Source organism: Chelonoidis abingdonii, chromosome 11 (assembly GCF_003597395.2).
Source record: "Chelonoidis abingdonii isolate Lonesome George chromosome 11, CheloAbing_2.0, whole genome shotgun sequence".
Taxonomy (NCBI): domain Eukaryota; kingdom Metazoa; phylum Chordata; order Testudines; family Testudinidae; genus Chelonoidis; species Chelonoidis abingdonii.
This window is the reverse complement of record NC_133779.1, coordinates 26,210,508-26,230,196: the sequence shown is the minus strand read 5'-3', so window position 1 is coordinate 26,230,196 and position 19,689 is coordinate 26,210,508. Positions and strand designations below refer to the sequence as shown.

Below are 19,689 nucleotides of genomic sequence, written 5' to 3'. Positions count from 1 at the left end.
GATGCAGGCAGTGCTACCAGTAACACCGGAGCTGGGTGCAATGAGGCACAGCAGGCTTAGCGCAGGGGGATACCCCCAGGCACAAGGACTCGCAGCCTGGACTTGGAGGGGGCTGTTCACATGGGTGGCAAGTTTGTAGAAATTTTGGTGGTGCCCAGAACCCGCCCCCACCTGCCTAAGGCTCTGGGCGGGGTTTCGGGGGGAGGTATGGGGTGCAGGTCCTGGGCTGGGGATTAGGGTGGAGGCTTTGGGATGGAGTTTGGGTGCAGGCTCTGGGCTGGGGCTGGGGGTGTAGGAAGGGGTGAGGGGTGCAGGCTCTGGGAGGGAGTTTAGGTACTGGGTGCAGGCTCAGGGCTGGGGCAGAGGATTAGGGAGCAGGGGGATGAGGGCGCTGACTGGGGATGAGGGGTTCATGATGTGGGGTGGCTCAGGGCTGGGGCAGAGGATCAGGGTATGGGAGGATGATAGCTCTGATTGGGGCTGAGGGGTTTGAGGGGTTGGAGAGGCTCAGGGCTAGGGCAGGGTAAGGGCAGCCTGCCTTGCCAATAGCGGCTGCCAGGCACTAGGACCCTGGGGCAGCGGACAGCAGTTCTGCAGGGAGCCGATCTCTGGCAGCGCAGGCAGGCAGGGGAGAGACCTGTGCTGATATCTGTCAGGCAGGGACGCGGCGGGGCGTGAGGGAGGGACCCACGGGGGCCGGGGCCCGATCCAGGCAGGACCAGAGGAGAGACCCAGCTCCAAATATTGCTGGAGCAGGGCCCCCAGCCCTGAATATTCCTGGAGCCCAAGCACCACAAACATATATAACTTGTCGCCTATGTGTTCATGATCCCAACAGAAGGCGATGCTGGGGAGCAGGGTCCTGCCCCCAGAGCATGAGCGTGTGTGGCCACCACCAGAGCAAGTGTCTGACCCACAGTGTCATTGCAGTGCAACCAGGGCCTGGCCAGGAGGCCTGGGATGGGCGAGGAACAGGCTGTGAACTTTCCTGAAGCCGCAGAGGTGGCTGGCTGTGGTGTCCCTGTGCCACAGGGTGGGGTTCTTGTGTCTTCGTCTTTCCATTTCTGCATTGTTTTTCTTATTGTTCCTTGCTGTGTAATACATCCTATTCAGTTTGAACTTAATGTACTGCTCACTGGGCCAGGGAAGTGGCTGGAGTGGAGAGAGCGCCCTGGCCTAAATGACCATGACGAGACTAGAGGTGAAGCCTCCCAGGGATCTTGGGCCCAGCCCTGTCAGGGTTACAAGGACTCTGTTGCACAGGAGAGCAGAAAGGGAGGCCTTCATGTTGCAGGCACAGAGGCTGCCCGAGGCAAGCAACAGTGGTTCGTGCCTAGAGTGCTTAGCGCCAACAAACACACCAGGGTGGAGAAGCAAGCAAAGTTTCTTTGAGATCCCAAAGCGGTGCTGGGAGACTTGGCACGCCTCAGATCCAGCACACCTAATACAAGCAGGTTACCTTTTTTATACTTTACTTTTAGCTAAGCCCTTCCCTTCTTCCCTCCCTCCCCCTTTTCCTCCTTGTAGCAGTTACATTAAGCAGTTACACTAAACAGTTAATCAAAGTTGGCGACTACAAGTCTAGCTCGTTAGGCCCATTTCTTTGAATTACGATCTTGTCCTTTCTTCTTGTGAACCATTATCTCCCTCCCTCGGCCAGAAGCATGCAGGCCTCATTAGTTCTGCCTTATACCGGTTTGAGCTGTATTGCAACTGATAACGGATGTTACACCTGGCCTTTTCTATCTACTGGCCTGTTAGGTCAATTAGGGACTTTTGCCTGCCTAAGGCCTAAAACAGGGAGACTTCATATCCTTGTTGCCTTCACCTTTCCAAGTTACTTAGGGTTGTGCTTAGTGACACCAACAATTCCCTCCTTTGAGAATACTCAACAAGCTTTTGGCTGAGTTTTCTCATACTCTGCGGACAAGATACGATTAAATGCCATGGAGCTGGTGTTATCAATAAGAGGGTACATCAGGAGTTCTGGGGAACAGGGGGCACAAAGCTTATGGAGGAGCATCTTAAAACAAGCAATTAGAATGAGGGTGACCAGGCACAGCATCACCCCTGTGAGGAGGAGCCGCATGAGGCCCCCTCCTATTCCTTCCAGGTTGGGCAACCAACTCCAGAGGGAGTCAAAAGTGGTAGGTTCCCTTTCTTGGGCCTTCCACTGCTCTAAAGCTTGTTCAGCCGACAGGATGTGTTTGTTAATGTCCTGTGCATTTTCTGGGACATAGGCACAGCATTCATCTTCAATAAGGGCACACACCCTGCCCTGTGAAGCCAGAACATAATCTAGGGCCTGGCGGTTTGGAAGGCCAGCAGTCGGAGCTGATAAAGCTCAGAGCTGATGCTTTTTTCTATAGCCAGGGTGTCATTTGCAAACTGAGTGAGGAACACAGAAAGTCTCCAGTAAAGTTGGGCCAGTCGTCTCACCCCATATGATGGAAGGAGGATCATACCACGCCTGTCTCCCTCGCCAATGGGCTCTGGGGTGGCGTACAGAGACCTGCGCCGTCTGGGGCGGCCATACGGGGCTTGGGCCAGGACCCACAAAGGAGGGGCAAGGAACCCCTTGTAACAGCTTCCATACCACCCATGAGGGAGCCACTTATAGGCGTTCTGGCCACATACGTGCTAGAGCAGGCCATTGCCCAATAAGCCATTATATCCCCGTGCCATTTGTGTAGCCTTTGCAGGGGTCCAATATGCAAACCCTTCCCCAGAGTCCTGTCCGGAGCTGTCATAAACTGGAATGGACACGTTAGCGGTCGGGGTCAAATAATATTGACAGGTGCTGTTCCCAGCAAACCATGTGTGGTTGGCCGTCCTACCTTGTGCATGACAGAGGAGGCCAGGGGGAATGGCATGAAGCCTGATGGGCTGAGGGATAATGGCACTATTCCAGATGGGCTTCCAAGGATAATTGGTGAGGCTAAACTGGGCTTCCTTGGAACAGTTTGCGGCTAGAGTAGGCCATCCAGGGGTGATTCTTGGGATGGGTGGGGGATATTGGGGAGTCATTAGTGCTCTGCCATGTCTGGCAAATATCCGCCTAATTTTGGGGAACCGCTGTCCATGGCAATCCCGCCGCATGGTGCAGGATCTGGGAGCATATCTAGCAGTTAGAAAGGTTAAACTCTTGGGCAAAGGAAATCTTTAAGGCTTCATAGGTGTTTGTCTCCAGGTTAGTGGGATTCCCTCTCCACCCTGCATGGGCTGGGAGGGAAGCGAGGACTAACAAGAGAAGTGCCCCCATGGCAAAAAGTAACATTATGGCAGACTTTGGACCTGGACCCATACTGAGCAGGTGACCTTAGGGCCTAACAACTACAATTTCCCAAATATCCACAAAATAGCAATCACTAATAGCAGGCAAATTAAAAACAGGAGGGACCAGGCCAACAAGTTAGGTCGGCCCTCTGAAAACAAACATAACCAGGTTTCAGGGTTTTCCCGGGGAAGGGAATTAGGGCGCCCAAAGGGGAAACACTGCATCTATTATTCCACACTGACAGGGTGGATATAATAGCAGGGCTGCCCACAAACCTGTACCCAGGCGGGACCCACAGGAGGTAAGCAGGGTGATAAGAACCCGCATACCCTTTGGCTGGGGCCCCTGTGTACTGTGTGTACCACTACGTGCACCGCCCACCGCTGGTGAAGAGAGCAATAGTGTGGTTGACAAATAGGAGGGATGTGAGACCAGACTAAAGGGCTTCCACCCATATAAGGGCCTAACAGATTAGAGAGGGTGAGGCTTGGCCCTTATGTCTTTTAAACAGCAGTTTAAGTCCCAGATTGTCGCTGGCAGTCTCTGGTGCTGGCTGGACGGTCCACTGCTCAGGAGCGGGCACTCTTTTCAGTCTGGAGTGGTGGATCCAGTTCTTACGTCCCTTAACCTTGGCCGCCGTGTGGGAGGTCAGCAGGACGGTGTGGGGTCCCCGAGGCTCGTCCTTCCAGGTACGAACGAGGACGGAGTCACCTGGCTGCAGGGAGTGGATAGGTTCATCCAGCAGGAGAAGCTGCAAATCTTTGGTGTACCTGTGAAGAGAACAGAGAACAGCAGACAGAGAGCACATGTACTGAGACAAGAAACCACACCCCACTTCCCACTCCCCTAACAGAACCGGTGTACCATTCATAGGCCATGACCTTCCAAACATAATCTCGAAGGGACTAAGTCCTAATCTACCCTTTCAGAGAGCACGAACACGGAGTAAAACAAGGGGCAAAGCATCAGGCCACTGAAGAGAGGCCTCCTGGCAGACCTTTGAGAGATGTCGCTTGAGTGTCTGATTGGTGCGTTCCACTACTCCACTGGCCTGCGGTCGCCATGGAGTGTGGAGCTTCCAGGTGAGCTGTAGGACATCCGAGATATTTTGAATGATCTTTGATGTGAAGTGTGGTCCACTGTCAGATTCCATCCACTGGGGAAGTCCGAATCAAGGAATGATCTCCTTGACAAACTTCAAAGCCACTGTTCTGGCACTATTATTTCGGCACGGGAAGGCTTCGGGCCATCCGCTGAATTGGTCCACTAAGACGAGGAGGTATCTGTACCCTTGAGTCCGGGGGAACTCAGTAAAATCTATTTGCCAAACCAGTCCTGGACCTGGGGTGGGTTCCAGAGTAGCGGGTGGCACTGAAAGTCCTGGTCTGGGGTTGTTCTTTTGGCAGATTAAGCATTCAGCCTGTATCTGGGAGGCCAGAGGTCGGAGTCTGGAGGTCAGGAAATATTTATTCACGAGCTGAGTTAGAGACACTCTGCCAGCATGAGTGGTTTCATGTAGTTTCTGCAGCACTGGCCGCATTAGGCTCTTTGGTAGGAGGATTTTTCCTTCTGTGGAGTGAAGCCGTCCCTCCTTTTCCTGGAGCCCAAGTGTGTCGGCCAGGTTTTTTTCCTCGTGAGAGTACTGAGGGGCTGGTCGCTCCCCTACCGATGGGATGAGGGCATGCATCTGGGCATCCTCAGTTTCCAGTGGTTCCAAGGTAGCAGCTCGCTTGGCCTGCCTATCCGCGCTGGCGTTGCCCCTGTTTACATCATGATCTTCTTTCTGATGAGCCTTGCAGTGTATCACTGCTACCACTGAGGGGAGCTGCACTGCTTCTAGAAGCCGGAGAATCTGGGGTCCATGCTTGACCGGAGATCCTTGGGCAGTCAGCATTCCCCTCTGCTTCCACAGACCTGCATGAGCGTGCAGCACTCCAAAGGCATATCTGGAATCAGTAAAAATGTTAACCCTTCTCCCTTTTGACAGTTCAAGCGCGTGGGTTAAGGCTACTAACTCAGCCAGCTGGGCTGATGTCCCGGCAGGCAAACTCTCTGCTTCCACTGTCTCGTGGAGAGTTACAACAGCATAGCCTGCCCTCCTTTGTCCGTTTGTAACCGTGCTACTGCCGTCAGTGTATCATTCATCATCTGCATTTGGGAGTGGCTGATCTTTTAAATCTGGGCGGCTGGAGTATTCGGCATCTATGACATCTAAACAGTCCTGTTCCTGCTCCTCTGTCTCTGGCAACAGGGTGGCCGGGTTAAGGGAGGGGCAAGCCTGCAGGGTGACTTCAGAGTTTTCCAAAAGTTTAGCCTGATACCGAGCCACTCGAGCCTGTGTGAGCCAGAGACCACCTTTAGCATCCAGCAGGGCTTGAACCATATGGGGAGTATACACCTGCACAGTCCCTCCCAAAGTTAACTTCTCGGCTTCCTCAAGTACTAGGGCAGTTGCAGCGACCGCCCGTAGACACGCTGGCCACCCCTTGGCAACCTGATCCAGTTGTTTGGAAAAGTAAGCCACAGGACGTTTCCAGGTGCCTAACAACTGAGTAAGCACTCCCAGAGCCACCCCTTTCCTTTCATGGACATACAGCTGAAACGGTTTGGAGAGATCCTGCAGACCCAGGGCTGGGGCTTCCATCAGTTTCCTCTTTAGAATTTTAAATGCCCTGTCAGCTTCTGTGGACCAGTGAAAGGGGTCGTGGTCCGCTCCCTTAACACACTCATACAGTGGTTTTGCCCACAGTCCAAATTCAGGGATCCATATTCTGCAGAAGCCTGCCATGCCCAGAAATGCCCTGAGCCATTTACGATTGTTTGGGACAGGCACTTGGCAGATAGCTTCCTTCCTTTCGTTTGAAAGCTGACGCTCCCCCTGCCTTAGGTGAAATCCTAAGTACTGCACTTCTGTGAGAGCAATTTGAGCCTTGCTTTGTGCTACCTGATATCCCCAGAGTCCGACAAAGTTCAAAAGGCTCACAGTGGCTGTAAGGCACGGGGTGAGACCCACAGCAGCAATTAACAGGTCATCTACATATTGGAGGAGGAGGACCTGGTCCTCATTGTTCCACTCCTCCAAATCTCTGACCAGGGCTTGACCAAAAAGGATGGGGGAGTTTTTAAACCCCTGGGCCAGCACTGTCCAGCAAAGCTGCTTTTTAACCCTTTTTCCCGTCCTCCCACTCGAAGGAGAAAATCTCCTGAGATGCAGTATCAACTGGAATTGTTAAGAAAGCATCTTTCAAATCAAGAACTGAAAAATGGGTGTACTGTCCCCCTACAGAGGCCAACAGGGTATAGGGGTTTGGGACCAGAGGGTGCAGAGTCTTAACTCATTCATTTACCGCCCTCAGGTCCTGCACTAGCTGGTACATGCCATCGGGCTTCTGCACAGGCAGGATGGGGGTGTTCCGAGCTGACTGACATTCTTGAAGCACACCACACTGTAGAAATTGGTCTATAGTTCCCTGCAGACCCTCTCTGTCTTCCCTCTTGATTGGATACTGCTTGATTCGCACTGGACCCTTTCCTGGCAGGAGCTGAACATTAATGAGGGTTTGATGGGTGGCCTTTCCTGGGACCCCTGATGCCCATACCAGGGGGTACACCTGGTCCTTCCACTGACTCCACTCTGGGGCTTGCATAACTGAAGGCTTAATTGCAAGGGCCATTACCTAGGAATTTTCAGGGGGTAAGGTGAGGGTTATTTCGTCTTGGGTAAAATCCAGGGTGGTGCCTAAGTGACAAAGCAGATCCCGTCCTAACAGGGGCGTTGGGCGATCGAGGAGGTAGACCAGCTTATGAGATATAGTTCTGTTTCCCAAGGCGCATTCCGCTGGGGCATAACTGGACGCTTAGCTCCTTTTCCTGTAGCACCCACTACTGTGAGAGAATCTGCCACGGGCAGCTGAAGCGGTTGATTTATGGCAGTTCGTGCTGCTCCAGAGTCTACTAGAAAGTCTATTTCTGAATTTCCCACCTGCATTTTTACTCAGGGTTCCAGGGGCAGGATGGTCCGTCTCCCCTGACACCCCTATTCTTGATTCTCTGCTGCCATCATAGGGGTACCTTCCCTTTCAGGGCACTCATTTTTCCAGTGTCCCTCCTTATGGCATATAGCACACTGGTTGTGACCCAGATGCCTTTCCTGCGAACCAGGGCACCCACTCCTGCGGCATCTCATTCCCTGGCCTTCCTGAAACCTTCTCTTGCCGCCAGCCTGTACTGCCAGCCTGTACTGCTGCAACCATCATTTTCACTTGTCTCTTTTCCTTTTCTCCCTCTCTAAGGCTGTAAGCCTTATTTGCAGTTTCCAGAATTTGTGCCATGGTCCTGCCCATTAAGTCCTCCTTTTTCTGTAATTTCCTTTTAATATCAGGGGCCGCACGGCTAGTAAAGATGCCCTTGATAATTGCCTCAGTTGCCTGATCATCGGGGTCTGCACTAGTATTTTGCCAGATTGCATCCAGAATACGCTGCAAAAAGGCAACCGGAGTTTCCTTGGGCTCCTGTATTATCTCGTAAGGTTTTACCCAATTGTTGTATCAGACAGCCGAGTGTCGGAATCCATACAAAGCAGATCCTTATAGGAGGTGAGGAGGGCGAAGGACTGGGGATTATTAGGATTCCACCTAGGATCAGCCCGGGGGACTGCCACATCGGCATGGGGAGCAATTATGTCCTGATCCTGTCTTCGTTGTGCTTTCTCCCTTGCCTTAGATATAACCTGATTCCGCTCCACTTCGGACAACAGGGTTCTCATAAGGACCTGACAGTCATTCAGGCAGGTGACTAGCTCGACACCCCTCAAAAACTGAGATGAACTGGCTTGGGTTAGTTGAGAATTCCCCAACCTGTGCTTTAAAGGCTGCCAGTTCCACTGGGTTAAACCTGCACTGTATTGGCTGGTTGGTCTCCTTCTTCAAAACGGGTTACCCTGGTATCTGTGACTAACGGTTAGAATCCCACCGAGGGGGCACTCTCTGGGGCTTTAGGCACCTTCTCGTTATATGGTGGAGGTGTTACAGCCGAAGGGAACACCGAATATGCCATTACAATCAGAGGGGAGTTCAGAGAAGTACAGTAGTGACTACCGAACCTGCCGGAGTCAGGTTACACTTTTGCAAAAGATCTGACCTATCTCTTAACAACCTAAACAGCTGTGCATACATATGTTCATTCCATTTACCTGTACACTGACAAAACAGAAGTAATTGAAGGATCATGTTGTAATTAAGTGATCCCTCCGGTGGCTACCTTTCCTGACCTTCTAGTTGATATTGAGGCCAGTCTACCGTACAGAATCTTTTTAGTTTGCTTTTAGTTAGTGGATCTGATCCAAACACTTCCCAGTTGGCTAGAATGCATTCTAAGGGTGTACACCGTGTCCTACCTGTACTCTGTCCCTGCCTCATATCCTAGGGTAACACTGGGCGTCCCCAGGTCCTAACAGGCAAAAATCCAGACCACTGGACTGTTCCTACCTTATCCGAGGGACCGGTTCTGCACCGTAGATTGCAGCTGCTTCTCCACTGTCCAAGCGCGTTGCACCGTTGTGCCCTCTGGGGTCGATCAAACTACGTCTTCGCTGAGGCCCCGATTAAGTCACCGATGCGCGCTGGGCATCAGTCATCACCGCGATCCATCGGCTGCCGAGAGGGGTCCGGACAAGGCTGATTTTAGCCTCGATGCCCACCCAGGGACGCCAAAACTATTGCAGGCACAGAGGCTGCACGAGGCAAGCAACAGTGGTTTGTGCCCAGAGGGCTTAGCGCCAATAAACACACCAGGGTGGAGAAGCAAGCAAAGTTTATTTGAGATCTTAAAGCGGTGCTGGGAGACTTGGCACGCCTCAGATCTGGCACACCCAATACAAGCAGGTTACCTTTTTTATACTCTACTTCAGCTAAGCTCTTCCCTTCTTCCCTCCCTCCCCTTTCCCACCTCTAGCAGCTACATTAAGCAGTTTCATTAAACAGTTAAACAAGGCTGGCAACTACAGGTCTAGCTCGTTAGGCCCATTCCTTTGAACTACTATCTTGTCCTGTCTTTTTGAGAGGTGTTATTTTACTCCCTTAGCCAGAAGTATGCAGGACTCATTATTTTTGCTTCATACCGGTTTGAGCTGCATTGTAACTGATAACGGCTGTTACTCCTGGCCTTTCCCAACTGCCGGCCTCTTAGGTCGATTAGAGTTCAAACATGGAGGGATTTTTGCTCGCTGAGGCCTAAAACAGGGAGACTTCATATTCTTGTTATCTTCCACCTTTCCAAGTTACTTAGGGTTATGCTTAGTGACACCAACAGTAGTGTAGACACAGCCTCAGACTCGGTGCTGGCAAGGGGAAGTATTGCCTCTAGAGACACCCAGAGGTGGTGTGGGATTGTCCCAGGCTACTGGGTGGGGGCTCGAGTGGGTTCTGTGTTGTGTTGTTAAAAAGGATCCCCAAGATATTGAACCCTGGGCCATGTTGCTGCCGACTCCAACTGGCAGAAGGGTCACAGAAAGAAGCAGGGGGAGGGGAGCAGCTCCAGTGAATTTATGCAATTATTCAGTGAGGCAGAGGCCTGGCACGAAGGAACTACCTGTGCAACCACCCTTGGCAGAGAGGGGGATCTGTGATGTCCGCGGCACTGGAGATCCAGCCTAGGGATGGGGCAGTAAATGGAGCGGGAAAGATTTGTGAGCTGGGAATTCGTCTCCCCAGGTATTTCCCCTGCAGGCCTGTTTCAGTGTCTCTCTTTGCTCTTTCCCTGTGTAACCCAGTGGTTCTCCAACTTTTTGAACTGGTGACCCCTTGCACAAAGCAAGGTGCCGAGTGCGACCCCCCGCATCAATTCAAAACACAGTTTTTCATATTTAATGTTATTTTAAATGCTTAATTTATAACCCAGGGGGCACTTGCTCTCCTGGAGCTGGATCAGCTGCTCCTGAGAGGAGCCATAGCCGGGGGGGATGTCAGTGGGGCCTGCAGCGCTGGGAGCCACAGACACAGGGGGGCAGAGATGGGCTGAGGAGGGGCCACTTGTGGAGAGTCACTTCCCTGCCCGTCCCCAGTGCTTCTCCCTGCCACTCCCCCCATCCCCTGGGGCCTGCCTTAATTCAGACAGTCCCTCTCCTGTCATATCCCCAGCACATCAGTGATTGCTATAGCAGCGGGCAGGTTTTCTCTGGGGCACTGAGCTTTGCCAGGGGGTTGATGGCTCTTTTCTTTCCTCACCCTGGAGTAAACTCAGCTCTTTATTGCATCCTTGATGTTTCATGGAATAACAAAAGCAGTATGAAGAAAGAGGTGGGAACCGCGGGTCTCAGGGGAGGGGCAGAAAGGTGTGGGTGACAGGCAGGATGGGTGTCATGGGAGGGGCAGAGAGGTGTGGGTGGTGGGCAGTACTGGTCTTAGGGGAGGGGCAGAGAGGTGCAAGCAGTGGGCTGGGCTGGGCAGGGGAGGGGACAGGGAGGTGTGGGTGGCAGGCTGGACGGGTGTCATGGGAGGGGCAGAGAGGTGTGGGTGGTGGACAGGAGAGGAGACAAAGAGGTGTGGGTGGTGAGCAGAGCAAGTCTCAGGGGAGGGGCAGAGAGGTGTGGGTGGTGGGCAGACCTTGGGGCAGAGGGTGTAGAGGCAAGAGCAGCAGGCAAGCAGGCCTCAAAGCAGACAGACCAATGGAGAACTGCCATGAGTCCAGGGTAATACTCCACTGCAGTTTTACCACTTCCACTTGCTAAACTCCCTTCCAACCTTCTGGGCTCCTAGAGCAGGGTACTGAGCCTGAGCTGAGACACGTACACTGCAACTTTACTCCAGACCTAGCTGCATGATCCTGATTATCCAACACGGGCCAGCCAGGGGTGTTTCATTGCACTGGAGATGTAGCCTAATGTTATGTATACACTGTGATTAAAACACCCAGGGCACCTGTCTCAAAGCCCGGGTCAACTGACTCAGGGTTATGGGGTTTGGGCTGCAAGACTATAAAATTACAGTGCAGACATGTGGACTTGAACCCAAACTCTGAGACCCCATGAGAGGTGAGGGTTTCTGAACCCAGGCTTCAGTGTGAACACAAATATCTGCACCACAGTTTTTAGCCTCTCAGCTTTAGCTCCATGAGCCCAAGTCAGATGCCCCAGGTCAGCCCTGCTGCCATCTTTATCCCAGGAGAGATGGCCTCTAAGGGTACGTTCCCATTGCAGTGTAAGCCCAGATGTGTCACGCTGTGTTCAAAGCAGCACCCTGGAAGCCCCATATTCACCACTCTCATATAATGATGACATGGTTTGTACAAAGACTGCCTGGTGAGGTATCATTTCAAAAGTCTTGATCTGTTGAACATTAATATCTTGTTGGATTGTGTGTATAGCATTGGTTGGGAAGTTATGAAGTTTTGCTCTGTGTGTGTTACTGAGATATGTTATGAGGTTGGGAAATATCCACCACCAGCCTTTCAGTGTGACAATGGAGGAGCCAGACTCACTGCTGGCCCATTGAAGGTATCCACACACCCAAGGACTATTCCAGGAACCATGTACAATGCAGGCTTCTCCAAGATAGCACAGAGACAATGGACACTGCTTGACTCACATCGTAGCATAGGAGCTTCCTAGCAAATTGGAAGAAACTATGAAAGGGGGGTAGAGACATTATGACTTGGCCTCTCTCCCCCACAACTCAACAGCTGGAAACACACCTGGAGGACAAACACTGAACTGAGATAAATCAGAAGAGAACAATAATAATACATTCAAATCAAAGTCCCCAAACAGACTAGTGTTGGTTTTTCAGCAGAAAATTTTCAGTTTGAGGGATTTTGTTTTCTCAGTCAGGCACTTTGCCAAGGGAAGCAGGGAGAAAATGTTGGAGTTGCCTCCTTCAGAACAGCTTGGCCTAGACACTAGCTCTGGTTCACGGTTGTGGCCTTGCTCAGGATGGGGGTCTTTTAACTATTTGGGAAGGTCCCAGGGTGTTTGGGGGAGATGATGAGGATGTTACCGTCTGAGATAAAAAATAAGAAATACAGGACTAGAGAAATTTTTTTTTAGAAATCTGGGATTTAGACATTTAATTTACAGCAAGGAGAGGGGTCTGAGTTTCTGAGAAGGTTTTTGTTTGCAAGAAGTAACATTGTTGCATCTCTTATTGTACCAAAGGGGGATATGGTTGTCTATAAAGGAGGGGTGAAAACTAAATGCATCTGACAAGGATGGGATTTGAACCCATGCAGGCAGAGCACAATAAATTAGCATTCTATCACCATAACCACTTGGCCACCTCATCTGAGTTGTCAAAAAGAGGGACAGGAGGAGAAATCTAAGGCCAGCAGTGATAAGGACAATTTGGAGTTTTTAAATACTAAGCGGAAGCAGGGGCTGAATGAGCTCCCCCCCTCATATCTATTGAGGAGCAGGGAGAAAGACTTCAGGAACAGACTGTGTTTGCATAGACTCACCTACTCTGCCTAGATATGCAGCATGATGGGGCCGCTTCCCCAAAATGACCAGTTTTGGCTGGTGGTGGGTTACAAATCACTTTAGCACTGAGTGGAATGAAATGTTATTATCCTTCCTGCATGAGTGAAGGGTAGCAGAACATACCTAGTCGGTCCTGATGGAGGGGTAGGTGGGTGAGGAATAGCTTTTATTGGACCACATAGAAGTGACTGAGGACATCATCCTAAACCAGTGGTCGCCAAACTTTTCACACTGTGCCCTCTTAACCATGGCTCTGGCCCCTTGGAAGCTGCAGTTGAGAACTAGGGCTGGGAGTGGGGCTGTGGCTTGCTGGGGACAGAGGTGCTGACACAGGTAAGGGGGTTGTGGCTGGGCCAGGGGCTCAGGCTGAGGGCAGGGTAGGTGAAGAGCTGGGGCTGAGTGGTGCTCCCTCCCTGCCCTCCATGGGGGCTGGCTTAACCCTGAGGTGCCTCCATGAACATTCCTCTGTGCCCCCCTAGGAGGCATGCTCCACATTTTGGGAATCACTGTGCTAAACTGAACCCTAGTCACTAAGCAGGGGCTAGTGATGCTGTCAGGGTTTCTTTTCCACTTTGAACTTTAGTGTCCAGAAAGTGGGGACCTGCATGTACCCCTCTAAACTTAATTCCTAGCTTAGATCTGATAGCACTGCCACCAACCAGAGATTGCAGTGTCTGGTGCACTTCTTGTCCCCCCAAAACCTTCCCTGGGGAGACCAAGATCCAAACCCCCTGGGTCTTAAAACAAGGGGAAATAAACCATCCCCCTACCTTTCTCCTCCCAGACTTTTCCCTCCTGGGTTACCCCGAGAGATACTGTGATTCAAACTCCTTGAATCTTAAAACAGAGAAGAAATTCACCTTCCCTCCCTTCTCTCCCCTTCCCAGATTCTCCCTGAGAGAGAGACACTGATCCCAACTCCTTGAATCCTAACACAGAGAGAAATTAACCTTTCCCTCCCCCTTCCAGACTTTTCCTGAGAAGTACACGGATCCAAACTCCTTGGATCCTAAAACAGAGAGGAATTAAGCTTTTCCTCCTCCTTCTCTCCTTTCCACCACCAATCCCTGGTGAGTTCAGACCCACTCCCCTTGGGTGGGAGAAAGGAATAAAAAAATCAATCAGGTTCTTAAAAGAAAAGCTTTTAATCAAAGAAAGAAAAACTAAAAATTCTCTCTGTAAAATCAAGATGGAAAAATGTTTACAGGGTCTCAGCTTCACCTAGACCAGAGGGACTCCCCCTCCCAGCCTAAGTATAAGTTACAGCAAACAGATTCAGCCTGGTGGTGGGGCTCAGACTTTGGCTTCAGCCCAGGGCCCCCAACAAGTCTAATGCCAGCCCTGGCAACCCATTAAAACAGGGTAATGACCCACTTTGGGGTCCTGACTCACAGTTTTGAGAACCACTGCTCTATGCTGATGGAGAGAGTTTTCCTGTGGGTGTAGTTAATCCACTTCCAAGAGGTGGCCAGCTATGTCAGTGGGAGAAGCTATATCGGTGAGTGTGTAGTCTCTTGCCATGTGGTCTTCGCTTTCTTTGTCCCAAGGACACTTTATCCAGCATGTGACATAGAAAAACCTTAGAGTTCTGTCCATAGGCAGGTCCCTGCATACCTTGCTGTGTCACAAGGTGTATCTGCCTTTTCTCAATGGGTCGATTGTATAGCTGATTGTCCTTAATGAGCCATCAAGCAGGCTAGGCAGAACTGACAGCAACTTGTCTGGCTGGGGTGTTCCCCGGAAGCAGAGCACAAGTTTGAAATATGGGCAGCATAGAGTCAATATTTATAATGTCAACTACAAAAAATGATACACATCCAGAAATAGCATAATTCTAATCAGCCAATTATAACCTCTCCACAGACCTCTTAAATGACAACCTTTCTACAATACTGGCTGCAAATATATAACAGTGGTCGCAATGGTGAGCTATACAGTTACAGATTATGTCAATAATATCACAGGAAGTGGCACAGCATCAGTGAGACTGATACTGGATACTGTCTCCAGCTTTGGTGTCCTCATTTGAAAAAGATGTTGTGAAATTGGAGCTGGGGCAGCAAAGAGCCACCAAATGTTCTGAGGGCTAAAGAAAAATGACTTCTAGTGAGCTATTGAACGAGCTCAGCCTGTTTAGTTTATCAAAAGAAGATTGAAAGGTGACTTCATTGAAGTCTTGAAGGGCCTTAATGAAGAGAAAAGATTGGGAATGAAAGGGCTCTTTAATCTAACAGAGAAAGGCATAACAAGACCAAGTGGCTGGAAGGTGAAAAGAGACAAACTCATATTACAACTAAGGCACAAATAGTCAACAGCGAGGATGATTCACCACAGGAACAAGCTACCAAGGAAAGTGGAGGATTCTCCATCTCCTGATGTCATTTAATGAAAACTAGATGCCTTTCTGGAATGTGTTTGCCCCAAAAGTAGCTATTGTGTTATAGAAGAGGCCTGTGATATGCAGGGGGGTCAGATCAAATGCTCTAATGGTCTCTTCTTGCCATAAAGTTGACTAATTTCTGAAAAACTGAGTGTAGCATTGGGAGCAGCGTCTGATGTTTTCCTGTCTAGCCGGCTTGCTGCCTAGAACGAACACTCCTTGAGTGGGGTGATCCACAGGGAGTAGCTCAAACCTCCAAAGTGCCTGGCCAGGGGCAGGACATTGCTGTCCAATGCTACACTCAGTTTCAGAAATTATCGACTTTATGTCCTGAAGAGACCATTAGAGCATCTAATCTGACCCCCTGCATATCACAGGCCTCCTGTTATGACACAATAGCTATTTTTGGGCAAACACATTCCACAAAGACATCTAGTCTTCGTGAATGACATTAGGAGATGGAAATCCACCACTTTCCTTGGTAGCTTGTTCCTGTGGTGAATCATCCTCGCTGTTGACTATTTGTGCGCTTAAGTGTAATAAAGTGCGCGTCCCTCCACGTCGACGGGAGCAAAAGAGACTCGGTGGTGGCGACGGAGTTCCAGATCCAGGGCAAGCCCGTCTGCCCTGGCTGGAAGGGCAGGCGTACCAACACCTCGGCACGCCGACGCGTCCGCGTCCGGCAGACCCCCGAGGACACCATCCGGGATATCCTGCAGGACGCTGCCAAGATCGACGCATCCCTGCTGGCCCCATGGCAAAGATCAACGCCTCTCAACACCTTCTGATCCCCGCATCGCCTTCGTCCTGAGAGGTTCCGCGTGGCAAAGGTGCCCCTCAACAAGGCAGACAACACCATCCGGCAGCTGGTCAAAAAGTGGCTGTCCCTGCCTCAGAAGACCAGCAACGAGCTCATCTATATCGCCCACAGACACGGCGGCGCGCCAACGTCCCCGCATGGGAGACTCTGTGACATCGCGGTCATCACGCACGCCTTCCGCCTCCTGACGTGCCCGGACACCACGGTTAGAGCGTCGCAGCGACCGCCCTGCACGCTACCACCGAGCACCGAATCGGCAGGCCTCCCTCCGGCCAGGACTGTAGCCACCTTCCTGAGCGGTTCCGGACGGCGAATTCGGCCGAGACAGGTGGGACACCGCCTCGCTGTGTCCCGCGCCCGCAACGCCACGCGCCGACTAGGGAAGCGACTGGCTGCCGCTGGGTCTGGAGCGGAGCGACAGGAGCTGGGAGTTCTGGTGCCACAGATCGGACAGAGGGCAGCATCACCGTCAGCCCCGGAGCCAGAGGCGTGCTGAGAAGTCCCTGAAGGCCGCCGTCCACGCGCTCTACGTGGACACCCTGAGGAAAAAACACCGACCAGGGCAAGGCCTTCGAGGTGACCAGCAAGTGGGACTCCAGCAACCACTCCTCCCCGCGGGCAGCTTCACCCGCTTCGCCGACTGGCGCTTCATACACTGCGCCCTGGCTGAACTCGGTCCCGCTCAACGAAGCCGTCCGCCACCGGAACCGGACAAGAGCTGCCAGGAAGTGCGGGTACCCCTGGAGACCCTGCCCACGCCCTGCAGCTGCAGGCCCCACGCCAGAGCCTGGCAGCTGCGCGCCAACGCCGTTCAGGACCGCCTAGCGAAGGCCATCCGCCCACACTCGTTGAATCGGGTCAACCGCACCATCCCCGGCACGGACAGCCCGCTGCGCCCAGACATCGTCGTCACGGACGAGGAGCGGAAAAAGATCATCCTCGTCGACGTGACCATCCCGTTCGAGAACAGGACCCCGGCGTTCCGCGAAGCCCGAGCCCGCAAACTCGAGAAATACGCCCTTGACTGACACCCTGCGTGCGAAGGGCTACGAGGTCTACACCGACGCTCTGATCGTCGCGGGCGCTGGGCGCCTGGACCCCTGGAACGAACGTGTGCTCAGGGCCTGTGGGGTGGGCCGTCGCATGCGCGACTCATGAACGCCTGATGGTCTCGGACACTATCCGTGGTCTAGAGACATTTACATCGAACACATCCACGGCCACCGCCAATACCAGGAGTGAGCCGATGTGGCTCCACGCACCCACGGGGGGGAGGGGGAAACCCTTCAACCCCCTACCAAACCATATCCCCTGAGTCCTGACTTCCAATCTGGATCCCACCACGTGAGGGTCACCCTGTCCCCATTACCCGCCCGCTTACCATACCCATGACTGTGTGTAGCCCACTCTATGAGCGATGTACCCTCACTGCCCCCCTACTATATCTTGACCCCAACCACCGTACACCCCGCATTGGACATTACAGGCTGTGTACTATATGCTGAACCGTAACCAGTTGCCAGCGTCCCCCCATGCTCTGTATGTTTCCCCCGATGACCAACGACTGACACATCAAACTCTTTGTATCACCTTTCTTTAATATTTGTCTATACTTTTAAATTAAATTTGTCTCTTTTCACCTTCCAGCCATTGAGTCTTGTTATGCTTTTCTCTGCTAGATTAAAGAGCCCTTTAATAGCCAATATTCTCTCATTAAGGCACTTCAATGAAGTCACCTTTCAATCTTCTTTGATAAGCTAAACAGGTCAGAGCTCTTTCAATAGCTCACTGAGAGCATTTTTCTCCAGCCCTTAGAAATTTGTGGCTCTTTGCTGCCCAGCTCCAATTTCACACATCTTTTCAAATGAGGACACCAAAACTGGAGGCATATTTCAATATCAGTCTCACTGATGTCGTGTCACCTCCTGTGACATATTGACATAATCTGTAACTCTATAGATCACCGTTGCACACTTTCTATATTTGCAGCCAAATATGAGAAAGGTTGTCATGTTAAGGGTCTATGGAGAGGTTCTGATTGGCTGATTACATGATGCTATCTCTAGATGTGTATCATTTTTGTAGTTGACGTTATGAATATTGGCTCTATGTGCCCATTTTTCAACTTGTGCTATGCTTCCGGAACACCCCAGCGGACAAGTTGGTGTCAGTTCTGCCTAACTTGCTTGATGGCTATTAAGGACCATAAGCTGTACAACTGACCCATTGAGAGAAGGCAGATATGCCTTGTGACTTAGCAAGGTATGCAGGACCTGCCTATGGACAGAACTCTAAGGTTTTCTATGCCACGTGCTGGATAGAGTGTCCTTGGACAAAGAAAGCAAAGATCACATGGCAAGAGACTATAAAAGGCTGATGCTTCTCTCCATCTTGTCTCCATCCTGCTCATACCTCTGGAGGGACTTTGCTACAAACTGAAGCTCTCACAAAGGACTGAATGACCCACCCAGCTGTGGATGACTTCAGAGACTTGATTTGAACCTGTAGAGTTTGCAGAGGAAGCTGTGCGGCTCTGTCCACGATGGCCGAGAAACGTCAGGTAATTGTGCCTTCTGTAACTTCCACAGGAGCCCAGCACAGACAATCTGGAGAAAGCGGGAAGCTATCCTCTGTTCGCCCCAGAGCCCCAGGAGAATCTAGAGAAAGGGATCATTCTTCACCTGCTCTCCAGAAGAGCTGCTAAGACTCCTTCCTTTTCTACCCTCTCCCTCCAGCAAGAAATTTATCAAGGACCAGCGTTAGGGAAATGGTGCCTGGGCAAAACATGTACTTAGGCACTTCCCCATCACCCCTGGATGATCCCTCCCCCTTTACCGCTAGCTCCTCACTCCCAACCCTTTGCCCTCCTTCACCCCAACTCCTGCCCCTCCTGTGCCCTAACCCCTACGCTGTGTCTCCTTTGCCCTTAACTCCCACACTCCCCTCCTGTGCCACCAGCCATTGCCTCTCCCTGCACCCCCTTCACCCCTAACCCTGCACCCCTCCTGCACCACATGGGGAACTGACTGTGTGTCATGGAGAGCTGGCATTGCTGCCCGCTCCTCCCTGGAATGCTGCTCCTACAGGACACTAGGGCTGTGGGGCGAGAAGCCACATCATCCAGCTCCCTGCATCCAGGCACTTTCCTCAGCCAGGCTGCATAAGGGAGGCAGAGAGCAGCACTTCTGATGCTCCCCTCACAGCACAGCCCAGGTGGGGAAAGTGACCAGGACGCATGGAGCACATAGTGTTGCACCTTTCCTCCACCCCTCTATAGGGCCATGGAGGAGCATTGGGCAGGGGGAGAGCAGTGAGCACCTTCGCACTGCACATGTGCCCTTTGACCCCTGGAGCCCTGGGCGCTGCGGGGCCCCACCCTAAGCACAGCCAGGCTCCCCAGCACAAACAGCAGAAACACAGGGAGACTGGCCACAAACTGAGCAGTAGTAGCCTGGGGGCTCGTAATGGAGCTCGGGGGTGGCTCAACCTCCCCAAACCTTGCGTCGCCAAGGGGCAGTGGGCCCATGATAGGGGCCCTGGCAAATTGGGCCCCCCTGGAAAAGTCTGCCCCATGTCAGCCCAGGGCTGAGGGGCTCTCACTCCCTCTACGGCCCAGGAACTGCAGCAGGGACACAGAGCTTCTCTGGTCTCAGGCCACAGTGGTGCAGGGCTAAGAAGTGATAGGTGGGCCAGTGGGGAAGGGGTGGAACAGAGTGACATAGTGGATGGGGCCATAATGGAAG

At 52.0% G+C, this 19,689-nt stretch overlaps 1 protein-coding gene and 1 long non-coding RNA gene across 2 annotated transcripts in view; both read left to right on the top strand.

Moving 5' to 3' along the window:
- LOC142047443 (uncharacterized) overlaps window positions 1–12,038 on the top strand; it is a 203,076-nt gene extending 191,038 nt beyond the window's left edge. The window contains exon 2 of the long non-coding RNA XR_012656710.1: window positions 11,307–12,038. This is a non-coding gene — a long non-coding RNA (uncharacterized LOC142047443). The remainder of the gene's footprint in view (window positions 1–11,306) is intronic.
- LOC116823303 (uncharacterized) overlaps window positions 1–19,689 on the top strand; it is a 703,657-nt gene that overhangs the window by 230,982 nt on the left and 452,986 nt on the right. The gene's annotated exons all lie outside the window — the stretch shown is intronic.